We start from the raw sequence: 17,415 nt of genomic DNA, 5'->3' as shown, positions 1-17,415 counted from the left end.
AATATAATGTTCCTCACTCATCTGAAGTCAAACAGCAATAAGTGTCACATAATTTTTATTTTTTATTTTTTTCTTTTGTCAGCCCCACCAAATAACCTAAACTTTCTCCATAATGAGTAAACTCAAAATATTATCCTGGAACGTTAATGGTCTCCGCACCAAGCCTCGTGATAATAAAATCATGCAATACCTTAGAGATACTGATGCGGGAATCATTATCCTCCAGGAGACACACTTAATTGAAAGTGAGATACTTGATTTGGTTAGAAGAAATAGATGGATAGAATCCTCGATTTCAACAACACAAGGTTCTAATACGCGGGGGTCTCAATTCTTTTAAAAAAATCCGTTACGTTTAAGATAAAACAGCAGAAAGTAGACTCTGGAGGGAGATGGGCTATCGTAGCTATAGAATTAGGAGACACCAAGTTAACTCTGGTGGGATACTATGGTCCAAATATCGATGATCCCTCAGCAATGAAAACCCTCTTTAATCACTTGCTTAGTTTCCCGGACCCGATGATTATTGCAGGGGATTTTAATATCACATTGAACCCACTTCTAGACAAATCCCCCAACAGTAGACAAAAAACCGTTTCTAAATCCAGAAATTGTCTTCTGGGTTTAATGAATCAATATGACTACATTGACATCTGGAGGTTTAGAGAGGGTCAAAGGCAAGTTTTTTCATTCAGGAACTCAAAATATAGACATAGATGTAGAATTGACTTTATTCTCACTAGTAGAGCTCTAGCTGAGGACACTACCTCAATACATTACACTCCAATGCACCTCTCTGACCATTCTGGAGTTGAGTTAGAACTAAAACTGGCTACGATTCCTCTTAAAAGAATATGGTCTTTTGACAGGCCGCTACTTTCATCAATAGAGGATATCGAATTTTTACAATCAGAAACACGCCATTTCTTCATTACTAATGAAGGTACAGCATCAATAGGAATGATATGGGATGCATTTAAGTGTACATTAAGAGGTCTCATTAAAAATAAGATAGCCTATCGAAGAAGACAATATACAGACGAAGTAACTTCCATTGAAAGTAATATTTTGGCAGTTCAGAATGATAATGATAATACCGCTCTAACAGGCAATCATAACCTTGTCGCAAAACATGCAGAGTTAGACAGGCTAAAGTTTTCACTATCAGCAATTCTTGAGAAACGTGTTATGCAGAGATGGGAGGCGAGTAAACTCTCGCATTTCCAATATGGGGAGGGGGCAGGGAAATTACTCGCCTGGAAAACAAAATCTGACCGGGTTCGTAACAATATATCCTCTGTCACAACAGCGGGAGGCACTTTTTTTAGGGACGATGATATTAGGGTAGCTTTCAGAATTTTTTTTCAATCCATATATCAGGACGACCTTAATCTTACTCAGAATGACATAATTAGTTGGCTTGAAGGTATCTCTCTCCCATCTTTAACAACGGAACAGTCCTGCTCTTTGGATGGGGAAATAACTATTGCAGAGGTAGAGGAGGCCATAAGGAAAGCAAAGAGTGGAAAGGCTGCAGGCACTGATGGTTTGCCAAGTGAAATTTACAAAAAACTCATTACGGTAGTCTCTCCAGTCCTTGTTACTCTTTTTAACCAAATTTTAAGAGAAGGCGAGTTGCCACCCGAATCATGGAATAATGCCTCCATAACCCTCATCCTGAAGCCTGGCAAACCCTCCTCAGACTGTGGTTCATACCGGCCTATCTCTATATTGAACGCCGATTATAAAATCTTTACATCTATATTGGCTACTCGGTTGGGCCGGGTTGCTCCTGATATTATAGCTCCGAACCAAAAAGGGTTTATAAAAGGGAGACAGCTTTGTGAGCTTACGTATGAATTACTAGGCTCGATAGATATTGCTATAAAGGAGGCAATCCCTCTGGTTGTCCTCACGTTGGATGCCACCAAGGCTTTCGACAGGGTGAATTGGCTGTACCTGTCGGAGGCCTTGGGGAGGTTCAACGTGGGGGTCAGATTTCGGAGAACGATAAATCTTTTATATCGAAGCCCATCCGCTTCACTGTTGATAAATGGAGGCTTGACGGAGCCTTTCATGGTCACGAGAGGAACTAGACAGGGTTGTCCCCTGTCCCCCCTCCTCTTTGATGTATATATCGAACCCTTCGCTCAAACACTAAGAGACAGTATACTCATTAAACCTTTTATTTATGGTGGTTGGGATAAAAAGGTGGCACTATATGCGGACGATATTATGATTTTTTCTACGAGTTATGATGAAGCATACCCAGAGATAATCGAACAGGCCCTCAAATTTGGCAAAGTGTCTGGGTATGAAATTAACGCCCTAAAGACAGAGTCAATGTCCTGGAATATTAATACAATAGATAATAACGCGACATCCAAAACCCAAATCCGTTATTTGGGGGTGAACATAGTTAAGGATATCAATTTGGTTGCTTCTCTTAACTTCAACAAAGTAGCTGCAGAGTGTAGGAAACTTATGAGAGATTGGTCTCATCTTCCGCTCTCTGTCTTAGGTAAAGTAAATTTGGTGAAGATGAGTATCCTACCGAAAGTTTCTTTTTTGTTTAACTCAATTCCACTTTATTTTGAACCAAAATTTATCTCAAAACTACAGAGCGCGGAGGGAGGAGCTTGGCGGGCATCCGAGATGGCCGCGTGAGCACAGCGCTCCCCGGACCCCCGCCGCTCCCGGCATAATATCCTGCATAAATCCTGATTTTTCGCGAGGATTGGTATAGAGGACGTTGGGCTGCTCTACCTGGACCTTTCAGAAATTTATTTTGACACCGGGTGCCTGAGTTATGGTGAATTGAACTTTTGGGCTCCGCCCTTGCGGTGCGCCCGGGTCTGGGTGAGGTTCGGTGGCCGTCTTGGAGTTGAACAACAACGGCAGGGGGATTGGACTTGTGGGTCCCCTTCTTAAGTTTCGGTTTCGATTCTGCCTCTGACTGGGACATCGGCGAGAGGGTCGGGCCAGAGCTGGCTCCAGGGCACCAGTCGGCTGTCGGGCCTTTGACTGGCCTATTCTCCTATTTGGCTGCTTCTATCCTAGTGCTACCCTTGTTGCGGTCCTTTGGTCCCGAGGCCTCCATTTCTGGTGCCCGGTCCGTTGACCCTGGTGAATCTCCTTGTGACGCATCTCCAAAATGGCGGGCAGAGGGGACCGGGAGACGCGGAAGACGAAGACACCTCTGCGCGGGGGTCCGGTCCAATCTAACGTTATGGACCGTTATACCCACTCTAAGGGGTCCCCCGGAGCTGCCCTGCCCGGTCCCAGTGCGTCTGACCACGTCGTGGATGCGTCGACGGAGCCTTCCTTGCAAGACATCATGGGCGCCATTTCTGGCATGAGGTAGTCGATAGGCCAACAGTATGAAACCTTGGCCCACAAAATTGACACCGTGGCTATCGATGTGAACCTCATTCGAGCCGATCTCTCCAAAACGAACGAAAAGGTGAAGTCGTTGGACATCAAGTCATCCAGCCTTACGACGGACGTCTCTGAGATACAGACGGAGATTGGCAATCTCCGTAGGGTGAACGATTTCATGACCCGGCGCTTGGAAGATTTTGAAAACAGGGCACGTCGCTGTAATGTTCGCGTGGTTGGTGTGCCGGAGAACCCAGAACCCCACTCGGTTGATCTCCTGGTTGAAGACCTGATCCAAAATCACCTTTCTCCGTCTGGCCTTAGTAAATTTTTCACAGTGGAGCGTGCACATCGTGTTCCGGGGGGCCAGGGTAAGCCGGGTGCCCCGCCGAGACCTATTGTTGCAAAGCTTTTCCACTATAGAGATCGGGACGCTATCCTGCAGGCGACGCGGGTGAAGGGCCCGGTGGCCTTTGAGAATGCCACGGTGAACTTTTATCCGGACTTTTCCCAACATGTCCAGAAGCAGCGGATGGGATTTCATGGTGCCAAGAAGCGTCTTAGAGACTTGGGGATGCGCTACGCTATGCTTTTTCCGACCAGGCTGCGGGTTGAGTATAATGACCGAACTTTCTTCTTTGATCGGCCGGATGCTGTGAATGACTGGCTGGACTCCTTGCCTAGCCGACCTCCTGAGACTGAGTCCGATGCCCACCCGGGCGGTGCTGAAGCTGGTGTGGAGAGCTGAACATTTCGTCTTTGCCTGGTGCCTTGTTTTGAATAACTTTTCCAGGAGTGTATGCCTCTGATCCTCTACTGCTTATTTGATTTGATGTATGTTCTTTTTCTCGTTCTTGGTCTTGATCGGGGTGGCGGGTGGGACGGAGCCTTTCCTCCTCCGGGGTCTTTGTGTACAATAGGGGTTCTTGGGCGACAGGCACACTGCAGGTTGGGGTGGCTTTTTAGCTTTATGCAGGGGTGCAGGGTGGGGGGCGTTTTCTCGTTATTTGGAGGGTGGGTGGTTGGGAAGTTCGTTGTTTGTATGTTCTGTTTTCAAGGCGACTTTATCCTGTATTTGAAGATGTTTCTTGTGTCATGCTCATTGGGTGGGGGGTTTTGGCTTTGCTGGGTGGGATGGGGGGTAGCGGGTTGAGATTTGTTTCGTGGAACGTTAACGGTCTGGGAGATCGTATCAAACGAAGTGTGGTATTGAAATGTATACGACGTTTATCTCCTGATATTGTTTTCCTGCAGGAGACCCATTTGGTAGGCAATGTTTGTCATGCTATGAATAGGTGGGGCTATCGCCTCGTAGCACATTCGGGCTTTACCTCGGGTTCTAGGGGTGTGGGTATCCTTGTTCGGGCTTCCCTCCCCCTAGCTATTGATGATGTGATTCAGGATGATCGGGGGCGATATGCTGTCCTTGTGGGTCGCTATGAGGGTCGTGCCCTCTCCTTATTTACTGTTTACGTGCCCCCCGGCTTGCAGACTTCTACCTTTTCCGATTTGGGCCGTGTCTTGTTGGACCTCCCTGATAGTACTCTCTTTTTGGCTGGTGATTTTAATTCGGTGTTCTCCGGTCTCCACGATCGCCACCCCCCTAGAGATACTCCTGCGGCCCAACAGTGGTTGGGTGGATTTTTAGATACCTTTGGCTTGGTGGATTGCTGGAGGCTCTTGCATCCTACTCAGCTTCAGTACACCTTTCATTCTGGGGCCCATGGGAGTTTGTCTAGGCTGGATTATTTCCTGATGCCCGCGGCTCAGTCACCAGCGGTGCGTGAGATTGTACACCTACCCAGGGGTATTTCTGACCACTCTCCGCTCTGGCTTCGTTTTGAGGTTGGAGTGGAGGCAGTGGGCCGGGTGGCTCCTATCAATCCGTGGTACCTTGCCTCTCCCGAGACCCGCAGCCTTTTGCTTCGGTCTTTGGACGCGTATTTTCTGGATAACGAGGGATCGGTTTCCTCAGCTGTGTCCCTATGGGAGGCCTTTAAGACGGTGATTCGTGGACAGGCCCTCTCCCTTATTGCTGAAGCTAAGAGGGCGAGGAATAGGGAGGTGGTGGACCTTGAGGGAGAGATTTCTGCGTTGGAGGATGCTTTGGAATCTGGTGTCACGTCTGCGAAACTCCACGCTCTGGGTCTGAAACAATTTGCCTACAAATCTTTGGTCACGGATGCTGCTAAAGTGATGTTTCGGGAGCAACAGGGTCGTTTGTATGATGTGGGTGACAAAGCGGGTAAATTGCTGGCATGGCTGGATAAGAAGGAGAGAGCTAATCGTGTGGTGCCCGTGATTCAGTCTTCGAGTGGTGAGAGTGTGACGGACCCGATTGGAATTGTTGACTGTTTTGCTGAGTACTTCCGTGTGATGAATACCCCTGTGTCTGTGAGAGATGTGGCTGACTCTCGCCTTCTATTGCGTGATATAGCTCTGCCCAGTGTCTCCGATTTGGATCGTGTAGCGTTGGATTCCCCCTTTACTGTTGATGAGATAGCTACTGCCATCCGTTCACTCCGTTCGGGCAAAGCATTGGGCCCGAACGGGTTGCCGATTGAACTGTATAAGTTGCGTCCCGACAGAGTGGCGCCGTATCTTCGCGCCATGTTTCTGGAGTCCCGGGAACGGGGTATTCTCCCATATGATCAGCGATTGGCCACAATAGTTGTCATCCCCAAGGATGGTAAACCGCGGGACCTTTGTTCATCCTATAGGCCCATATCCCTGCTGAATGTTGAACCCAAGGTATTGGCGAAACTCCTGGCGTCCCGCCTCCTGACGGTCATTAGTGACTTGGTCCATCCGGATCAATCCGGATTTATCCCGCATCGCAACACGGCTCTTAACCTTCGTCGTCTCCACGGTGCGATTGCGAGGGCGGGGCTTCTGACGGAGCCGGCCATTTTGGCATCGTTGGATGCCTCAATGGCTTTTGACACTGTGGAGTGGCCTTATCTTTGGGCGGCTCTTGAGAAATTTGGTTTCGGGCCTGAGTTTATTGGTTGGATCAAGTTATTATATGCGGAACCTCTGGCACAAGTAGTGGTAAATGGTAGAGTTTCGGCCCCTTTCGCCCTTGGTAGGGGTACCCGTCAGGGCTGCCCCTTGTCTCCGTTGCTTTTTGCACTCGCCTTGGAACCATTGGCTGCTTGGCTTCGGTGGGAGCCTTCGCTCAAGGGGATTCGCTGGTCTCCGGACTTTGAGGACCGCGTTTCGCTTTACGCGGACGACATTCTTTTATATCTCACCTCCCCGCGTAAATCTCTGACTGTTTTATTTGACGTTCTCACTTCCTTTGGTGCCAACTCAGGCCTCGTTATTAACAGGGCCAAGTCCTGCGTGTATGTTCTTTCGGGTGTTTTACCCCCATTGCCGAACAGACTTCCTATTCAGGTGGTCCAGTCTGGCTTCAAATATTTAGGGATTTTTATTACGTTGGACTCCTCGCTCCGATTTGAGCGTAATCTCCTCCCCCCGTTGCTTAGATTGCGACTGGACGTGGCCCGTTGGCGTAAGCTTCCTCTGTCTCCTTTGGGTAGGGCGGCTCTGTTTAAAATGATGTCCTTGCCGCGGTTCCTCTACGCGCTCCAGAACTCCTATGACGCTATCCCCAAGACCTATTTCCGAGAGATCGAGAGTCTTCAAAGGCAATTGATTTGGGACGGGCGTCCACGTATTGCCCTCGCGAAACTCACCATCCCTTGGTACGACGGGGGCATGGCGCTCCCCGATATCAAGCGATATTATTGGGCTTCTCAGTTGTCTGCTATTAATCACGTGATGTTTTCACCGGGTCGAAATTCTGCATTCGAGATGGATAGACTACAGCTGCCGGGTGGGGACTTTAATAGAGCGCTTTATTCTCGATCAGCCGGGCGCCATCTTGTGGACCCGTCCAGGATTGCAGTAAATGTGTGGCGTGCCGCTAATGTGAGTTTGGGATGGGAGGATCGAATGACACTGGCGACGCCGCTTTATGCCTCGGAACGTTTGGGGTGTCTCTGGTCTACTAAAGGCTTCGACCGCTGGGATATGATTGGGATATGTAAGGTGGGTGATGTATGTTCGAAAGGCAGTGTGAAGTCGTTCCAGGCCCTCCAGGCGGAATTTGGTTTGAATGGTAGGGAATTTTTTCGTTATTTGCAGGTCCGACACGCCCTCGCCTCAGTCTTGACTCCTGATGAGGCCCTGCCCGAGTCTTCCCCCCTCGAGGATCGTGTCCTTGACGGGCACCTGCCTGATAGCACTATTTCCCTGATCTATAAGAAGCTGATCAATACTCGGGCGGACTTATTGGCCCGACTTCGGGAGGTTTGGGTCGGCGATGGGTTGGAACTGGACGACGAGGATTGGCAATCGGCAATCTCTTCTCCCAAGGAGGTAGCCATTCCAGCCCGTCTCCGTTTGGTTCAACTTAAAATCCTTCATCGAGTGTATGTCACTGGTCCGCGTCTGGTGTCAATGGGCTTTTCCTTGGATGGGTTATGTAAGCGTGGTTGTGGGTCGAGTGCTACTTTTTTACACATTCTTTAGGAGTGCCCGGTTGTGGCGGCTTACTGGACTGCGGTACTTGATGTTATGACTGCTGTGACTGGTGTTGCCCTGCGGCCGGAGTCGCGACGATGTCTGTTGAATGTGTGGGAACCCACTGACTATTCTGTGGCCCAGACCAGATGGGCTACCCTGGGTTACATGGTTGCGAAACGGGATATTGCGCAACTCTGGGGCGCATCCAGGCCCCCTGAGGTCTCGAAATGGGAGGACAACATGGACTGGTCCATGTTTCGTGAGAAGACTGTATATGTGGCCAGGGGCAGACCCGGGGCGTGGACGAAGATTTGGGGCCAGTGGAATGAATACCGTGGGGATATCTGTACCCCTCCCCTTGTAAGCACTACTGATGTTGTCCTATCTCCCTAGGCGGGCGTTCCCGGAACCTTTTTATACTCTTTTGTGATTTTCCGATTCTCCCCGCTGCTCCCCCCCCCCCCGACCTTGTTAGAGCTTCAGGGCTCTTGGTATGTTCTCCTGATTGTAGACCATCCCCTCCGTTCTTTGGGCTGACCTTGATTACCGTGCGTTCGCCTTTTTAGTGTTTGTTTTTCTTTTTGTATAAAATAAAAATTCAATATGCTCTGTGATATGTTGGGAGTAATGCTTGGTACTTGATTTGTGCCTGACCACGGGTGTATATTTCTAATTCATGCCTTGTGCCTTATTATTAGCGGCCAGCCCGTGAGGTTGTAGGCCCATTCTTGTATTTTTCTATGCTTGCTCAAATAAAGGTTTTTGAACAAAAAAACAAAAAAACTACAGAGCGCGATTACTAGCTTTATTTGGAACAGTAAAAGTCCTAGAATCTCGTGGAAAAAAATTAGGCGTCGCAGGGAGAAGGGAGGGCTGGCTGGACCAGACCTGCAAATATACGCATGGGCGTTTCAGTTATCACATACGCGTATGTTGCTTAAAATCCCTACATTAACAGGGATGGGCCCTCTTTTTTCTACATTGTTGGAATGTGAAGGAGTAAATCAAGCTGGTTTTTTGTTTAAATTTGGGGACCCCAAATTCTTTAAGAAGATAAAGTTGAAAGTTTTACTAGGGATTGTATCTACTTGGTACAAAGTTAGGCAAGCGATAAAGCTTGGATACTATTCTGCTAAGGCTCCTATATGGAACTTACCCGTTCCCCCCATGTGGACAACAGATGCCCTTAATAATCCGCTAAAAGAAGCTGGTATCAATAGTTGGGATGACTTGTTTGTGGACGGGTCTTTGCTTTCATGGGACTATCTCATTAATAAAGTAGGCCCAAGTCTGTCGAGATTTAAATATATCCAGATCTCCAGCTGGTTACAGTCATATAAAGAGCAGCCAACATTAAGCAACAAGCAAGCAGCCTATAGGTGGCTACAGTGATTTGGTAACTTGCCTCTTAGACAGCCCAGCGGCAAAGAAAGAAATCTCGCGCTGGTACAATAAAATAATAGATGAAATAGATGTCAACTTTCAGCTACCAACAACACTGTGGGCTGAGCTAATGCCAGGCTTGGATGTGGAAGAGCTCTGGACTGCTTCTTGTTCAACGCTTTGGGACTTAGTTAAACCCTCGTGGCTTCGTAGGAACCACCTCTTCACTATACATAGGGCATACTATTCCCCACATAGGTTAACTAAGTTCTCGTTAACAGGACCAGTTTTATGCCCTAGATGTGGGTTAATCGCAGCCTCGGATATTCACATGTTTTTAGAATGTCCAAATCTATCGGATTATTGGGAAGCCATCAGGAACAAGTTATCACAATCTTTGGGTGAATATGTCTCTATTGATCTCGCTCTGGTTATTTTTGGTCTTAAAAGTAAAACCCGCAATGCAGCATCCAACTTGATATTTTATTCCATTCTAGCTGCACGTAGGGAGATATGTAGACACTGGAAAGATGCTCAACCGCCCACAGTACACGAATGGCGAACGTCACTCCTTCAAATCTCTAAACTTGATTTAGCCAGAGTAGGAAATCCCAACAGGAGGGCTTTTTGGGCCATGATTGGATAGCAGTGACAATACCTGGGTTTTTTTTTTTTCCCAGGTCCTATGATTATTGTGTGCATTGCCTATCCTAGTTACCATGACTAACAGTCTTGGTGCGAAAGGGGGTCTCGATAATTCGGGCACTATCCACTAAGGCTTCGCCTAAGCGAGTCCATGTTTGGTTTGTGTGTATGGTGCTTACGGGAATTGGTCTTCCTCCTTATCGTATGAATTCCCATACCAGTTATATGCTGAGTTGCACAGAACACGACCATTCTTCTCTTTGCTCTGTGGTGGTCTTTTCCTTGGTTTTGATAGATTGGAGCTATGCACGCAAATGAGGATAATAAAAAAAAAATTTAAAAAAAGAGACTACAGGGAGGCTTATTTGAGGCTGTATGCAACAATCTGACGATGCAAAGCTCTAGAAACAAACATTATTTGCATTTGAGATATGCTATATTAGGTTTTTTATAAGCACTAGAATCTGACAAACAGTCTATCCCCTGAAAGTGTACCACTAGGCCACAATTTTGACAAGAACAACTGATCTACTCAAGAGATGGAAGTGTAAAGTAATGGCTGGACACTTATTCATTTCAAAATATGATTTTGTGTGTTTATCAAGTTTATTTATCACTTTCAGAATAATCACAAATGATTAATCTTAGAGTGATTCGTTTTAGGCTCCCTTTGTCTTTATTCAGACAATAATCTTGGGATTTTTTATTTCGATAGCTAAAGGTAAACATCGGAGCTAGACCCCAGATCCCACTAACTTCCATTAACCTAAAGCATTTGCATTTATCTTATTCATTGTTACCCTTAGAGTTTACAGATGCTCTTCCTGTTTTTGTGTTGCCTTTATTTTGGTTTTACTTTCAGAGCAACTTCTCATATCCCAACTCTCAACCTAAACCTCTACCTTTACTTTTAAAATAAACTCTTCCCTAGATTTGCACCTTTCCCTATCCAGAATTCTTACCTTTATTCTATACCTTTCGTACTTTTTATCCTATTTTTTTTGTTCTATATATTTCAGTACCCTGAGATTTTGTTGCACCGTGCGTGTTACTCAGTTTAGATCTTCACTGAGGTTCACAAGAGACGTTTGGGTCATTGAGAGTTTGGCAAGACGTGGGAACTGAATGAATCCGAGCCACACGACTTGTGGATCCTGTGCCTCACTTAGTGGTTTCTCATGGAAAACCCTAAGCTAACTTTACCACAGGAAAGCCACCACCACAAGCCTATTCACCACAGAGTGATTTGGGCGGGAGAGAACATAGAGAGAGGGGTAAGGAGTGAGAAGCCTACGACTGCTCACCCTTACTACCTTGAGAGTCAAGTGCGGAAAGGCTGTGCTTGACCCAGTTTGCAGAGCCATAGAAGGAAAGGACACTCACTAGTGGCTACTGACCTCAACCCATGCACTTCGAGTCTAGTTGCTCCTGTCTGACCTGTTGCCCCCTGAACAGTGTATGACAGCCTACCAATTGTATGGCGGGCTTCTCAGGTTCTTTTTTCCTGCCTGCAACCAGTGTGGTGACAAGCACAGAAGTTACAAACAGGAAAACAAAAGAAATGGCCCTCACATGCATGCGCATCAGGTTCAGCAATTTTGTGGTGTAGAAATAAACTCGGCATTAGAAAAAACAATATATAATGGCATCCAGCTCCCTTTGCATTGCAGTCGATTAGCACTTCAGTTTTGCCAAAAGTGCTTCTACTGCACCAGCAGAAGCTCCTTCAGGAATACAATACCCACCAATTAATTACTATGGCATGCAGCCTTCCAAAGAGAAGGTAGAGACAAGGGTTTCCGAAATCCAGATTGGCTAGCAGACTACCTGCAATAACCTAAATTACCCTCTTTGTCTGTTTCAGGGTTTTCTTTTTGTGAGATACTGTCCCTTCTCACGTATGCATATAAGTGCCTGCACAGCTGTCTCAAGGTCCCTCTGCACCAAATCTTCTCGAGGGTTTCACTAAACCTAGACTGCAGAATGCTAGCCAACAAGACACCACATACACACAAACTATGTTTTTTGCAAAAATATAACTCCTTATTCAACAAGCATTGGCATGTCACTAGGTTTTGCCTATGCGCGAGCCATAGACTTTGCCAATGTCTTTTAGCCATGTTGTACAGCAGAGTGGAGTAGAGTAGAGAGGAGTGACATAGCGTAGAGTTGAGTGGAGTAGAGTAGAGTAGAGTGGTGTGGAGTGGCATAGAGTGGCTTGAAGTGGCGTGGAGTGGCAAAGAGTGGAACGGCGTGGGGGGAGTGGTGTAGAGTAGAGTAGAGTGGCGTAGATTGGTGAAGAGTAGAGAAGAAAACAAGTTACTTACCTGTAACTACAGTTATCCAGTATTGGTATATTTCTTATCCAGTATTGGGGTATCTTTCATAGATTCACATGCCTGAATGAGAGTAGCAAGCAGTATACCAAATATACTGTTGTTTGCGGATGGTGGGATACAAGTGTTCATAAACTCCCAAACTGGTTGAGAAATGTTTAAAATGACCATATATATATCTATATATCTACATATAATATATATATATATATATATATATATATATATATATATATATATGTAGATATATATATATATATATATATATACACATACACACATTTCTTTAGACATATAAATATATATGTAGTATGAATATTGAAAGCAAAAGAACAGCAAAAAAAAGAGAAAGGTACCTGATTCTGACCTTAATGAAAGAGATGGCGTAGGACAGCCTGTCCAACCGCTGCATCATCCTGTTGTGCGGATTGGTGAACAGCCTTTACAACAAAACTTTTACAACGCACTACCTTTACAACGCAACTTTTACAACGCAAACTATTACAACGCATTGCTCTGGGGCGCTCTAGGATAGGGAATAGGTTAATTTACTATCCAATAACCTTCCCTAGTGTCCACGGGGACTGGAGTTGGAATAGTAAATTAAACTATTCACTATCCAGCACCCCAAAGCACTATGCGTTGTAATGGACTGCGTTGTAATACTTACGCTGTAAAGGCATGCGATGTAAATGCATGCGTTGTAATGTCATACATCCGTGCGGATTACAGACAGTAATATTTTGTGAACGTGTGGACATTTTTCAATGTCGCAGCAAGACAGATGTTCTCCAAAGTCACTCCAGCAAACAATGCTGTAGAACAGTGGTTCCCAAACTTTTGACTCCTGAGGACCCCCACTGAATCAATACTGGAAGCCGGGGACTCCCAAGCAATTTGTACAATTTAAATTTCTTTTTAAAAACGCCTTTTGAAGCAGAGGCTATTTCAAGAGGGAGACAGCCTGAATTGGGTCTATTGGCGTGGACATGTATGCTATTTAGAAACAATTTTAGCTAGGTATGTGTTTAAAATACTATTCATATTGCAGTGAAAAAGACAGAAACCAATTAAGGTATCACCCTATCGAGTGACACTAGATATACACAAGATTAGATATCAAAATATAATTTTTATTTATAATTATTTTAATTTGTTATATATAAACACATTTAGACATTTTTACACATTTGTGGATCAAAAATACATGATAGACGAAAAAAGGATGATGGAGGCAGTGCGGCAGGTGTCAAACTACGCGCGTTTCGGCAAACGTGCCTTCATCAGGTAGCCGTCTATTGCACTAAAATGAACACATAATCAAACAAACATATCATCAGAGGTATTATATAACAAAATAGTTTTTGATTAACTATAGGATGATTACATTATATGTATTTAAATGTCTTTTCACTGTCACTTTCTGTCAGTACTTTCACAATATTTACACATCTCAAATTGACACATTCCATATATATATCGTGTTTCCACATATAGCACAATTGACCCTAAACATAACCTTAAATCTATAGATACATAATTTACACACTTTACAGATTATATACAAACACCATTTAAAACCCTGTGTTATGGCAACCTCATATGCTCATATGCATCAATGATCGAAATACATAGGTATTCATGTCATACCCTATTATCTCTGGACTGATTCTAAGAAGAGCCTATTTTTCCTAAGAAGTTTGTAATTGGTGAATCATGTAAATATGGAATCTCTCCACAGATAATGTCGTTTTGTGTGGAGGTATTATCATCCATTCAGAGAGAAATAGTATAGTCCTAGTTGGACACACATTTGACTTATAGCATATAGTTATGTCTTACCATGTAAGAAATACAGGCTTGCATACAGCAAAAAATCCAAAGAGTTCTTAATCTCCTATGTTCAGTTGATGAGGGTTAATTTATTATGGACGTAGATGGCAAGATAGGCTGCAGAGAAATTATTTATATGTTATAAGCTTATACTATCACCTACATCATAGATGCTGGATTCATCAGGTTTAAATTTCTCATAGATTATGTTGAAAATGTTGAAGTATATAAACTTCCTATTGCTATTTCACGTCTCTAACACCAAAACATATATTATACAACAAGAGTGTAACACTGGTTATGTTCGGATTGCATTTTTCAATCTATTTCATCTATTTTCTGATTATGTAAAAACACTAAATGGATGTGAAAACCATGTTGAGGAGAAAGATGAATTAGCGGCTCCTCGATATCCTTGCTACAAGGATATCCTAGCTACAAAGTAGCGAAATTCAATTTTATCACATCAGAGTATATTATTATTATATTATCAGAAAACGTACCAATTATTTTCACGGATTTTTGCCATAATTTTTTCTCTTTAGGTTGCAGAAGTAGCGCTCTAGGTAGGTAATGATTCTGTAGCTTCTTTTATAAACATATTCCTATAGTGAGGACCGAAGCAAAAAGGACATACTTATTAGCTAATAGATGCGCACAAATTACTTATACTAAAGTTCATGACTTAAGGTACGCATATTAGACAAATGTATCAGCAGACCAGATCTTACCGATAACAAGTTGATAACTTTCCTATTTACCACACGGTAATGGAATGATTAAAACAGCGAAGATGCACACAGCTGCAATGTCGGGAAGGATGATAGTCTGTAGATAAAGAGGGTAGAACAGATGAATAATAATGTTCTATCCTCATTTTGGGCTTTTAGTTATTATTAATGTGTGAACGGTATAACCGTTCCAAAAGTATGTCTTAATCATTCTATAGTTATGACCGTCGCTCCGGCATGTGAAAACTCTCTCACCTCTCTCCTCATTGAAAAAGACGCTAGCGGACTGCACCCATGTATGCAGACGATAGAGACTGAGCGCTGTCTTCGGCGGCATTTTTAAACTGTTCAAATGCGCGCCATGATTCAGACCAGAGGGTTAGCCAATTCAATTGGTTGGCTTGCCGTAAAGTAACGGAGCTTTCTATTGGTTAACATCTACCTATTCATACTGTGTGATGTAACAGTCTAGCATGTGCGGTGATAGGTTAGAACTTCTAGATTCGCCCACAGGTTCCGTCTAGTACTCACGCCAGCGTAAGTGCCAGATCGTTATGTAATTGATACAAGAGAACACAAGTTGAAATGAGGTTGTCACTCCTAAACGAACGTATAATAGAAAACTAAATTTATACACCATTTGTAACAAACCAAATATATACAACATATATCTATATATAATATTTAAAATATAAAGACTGATGTCCTCAAAATTAACAAAAGCTTCATGTACCAATAGTTTGCCACAACTTGTTTATACATTTATATTCCAGAATTATGCAGTTACTTCAGTTCCAAACATCATAGTCGTACAGTGTATCTATCTCATACCCTTAAGATGTTATTATTTTTAAATATTCATGTATTGCAATGCATTGTACAAACACTTAAGCTGTAACATTGTAATGACATTAGAGTTGTAACATTATGGCGTCATAGAAGCTATCGCCATTATTCTACAGGATTGCATGCTCCCAAGGAATTTCTAAATTGAGGCCATTTTTTACAGTATCTAACCAGAAAATATAGAACACTTCTCGTTTTTTTCTCAGTTTGTGGGTGTCTATACCTTCTTTGGGGCAAATTCTTTCCAAAATGAACCACTTAATGTCTTCAGGGGAATGGTTATACTCAAGAAAATGTGGAACCATTGGCGATGATAATTTTTTAGTGCGTATCGCCGACCTATGCTCAGTCAGTCGTGCTTTCAGAGATCTGGAGGTCTCACCCACGTATCCCAAATGGCACGGGCATATTAACAAATAAATAATGTTCTTTGTTTTACAGTTATTTATGCATTTGCTTATAATGGTTTGACCATTGAAAAGTAATTCTTTCGTTTCGATGGCAAGAGGGCAGACTACACATGTCCCACATTTATAGTTTCCTGTCACTGGTGTGGCTCCTGTGAGGCTACTCTGGATCAGTTCCTTGTTCTTATTTGGCATGCGCGATCTTACTATCAGATCTTTCAAATTACGGTTCTTTCTATAGGCAAACATGGGCCTAGGGATGTATTGTTCTTTTGTATTGTTAATGTTCAACAGTTGCCAGCTAGAATACATGATTTGTCTGATTTGTTCATTCAGGATAGAATGACGTGTTACAAATACTAGGCTGTCATTCTTCGTTTTACTTGACCCTTGAAGAATATGTTGCCTATCGTAGAAACGAGCAAGTTTATACGCTTCACGGATTAACCCCTTGGCTGCTAAGGCTTTTCCCGTCCTGTGCTGACTGATTGATAATCCCATTATACATGACGAGTTCACCTTGTCATGAGCACAGCTCCAGTGCGCCTCATGACGAGCTGACCTTGTCATTAGCATAGAAGGGGTTAATCGGTGGGGGTAGTCTCTATTTATGAATTTCGCTTTCATTTCGATGGATCTAGTGTCGTAATCAGCCAGCTTCGTACAATTTCTTCGGAGGCGAAGAAATTGCCCAAACGGAATGCTTTTTTGGTTTGTTGGATGGTGGCTATTGAAATGCAGCAAAGTATTACGAGCAGTAGGTTTAGTGAATAGATCTACATATAACTGCCCCTCATCATGCTTTACCAAGATATCCAAAAATTCAATTTGTTCATTATTAATTTTAGCTGTAAATTTTAAGTTCTCATCGCAAAGGTTTAGCCACATGATAACCACTTGGAGGGTGTCTTCTTTGTCGTCCCAGATAAAAATGATATCGTCGATATATCTCGACCAGTGTAGGACGGACTCATAAAAAGGCGCAACCTCATTGAAGATGAATTGATTTTCAAAATGGGCAACATATATGTTTGCCACAGTAGGGGCGCATGAAGCGCCCATACTTACTCCTTTCGTCTGTTTGTATAGATCACCCCGAAATTCAAAGAAATTTTCTTCTAGGATGATTTTGAGGCACTCAATGATAAAGTTGTTATCACAGTCTATTTCATATAGATCTATGAACCATTGAACTGATGTGATTGCTCCATTTCCCGGATTGTTCGAATAAGGACTTTTGACATCCAAGGTGACTATCCATTGTCTGTCTTTGATGAAAGGGGCCCCTTCCATCAGATTGATAATTTGAGAGGTATCTTTAAC

General features: G+C 43.8%; 1 protein-coding gene and 1 long non-coding RNA gene across 3 annotated transcripts in view; one reads left to right on the top strand and one right to left on the bottom strand.

Moving 5' to 3' along the window:
• The window catches only part of LOC144824805 (bestrophin-1-like), a 319,634-nt gene that overhangs the window by 70,979 nt on the left and 231,240 nt on the right, over positions 1-17,415 (top strand). The window lies entirely within an intron of this gene.
• Positions 13,467-17,415, bottom strand: part of LOC144824804 (uncharacterized) — a 108,283-nt gene continuing 104,334 nt past the window's right edge. For both annotated transcript variants that reach the window (XR_013609125.1, XR_013609126.1), the window contains exons 2-5: positions 14,840-14,936; positions 14,612-14,713; positions 14,118-14,225; positions 13,467-13,578 (exon numbers count right to left, since the gene is read on the bottom strand). This is a non-coding gene — a long non-coding RNA (uncharacterized LOC144824804). The remainder of the gene's footprint in view (positions 13,579-14,117; positions 14,226-14,611; positions 14,714-14,839; positions 14,937-17,415) is intronic.

The sequence above is a fragment of the Lissotriton helveticus genome, chromosome 3_1 (assembly GCF_964261635.1).
Source record: "Lissotriton helveticus chromosome 3_1, aLisHel1.1, whole genome shotgun sequence".
Taxonomy (NCBI): Eukaryota; Metazoa; Chordata; class Amphibia; order Caudata; family Salamandridae; genus Lissotriton; species Lissotriton helveticus.
The sequence above is the reverse complement of the archived record's forward strand: the minus strand, read 5'-3'. Positions and strand labels throughout refer to the sequence as shown.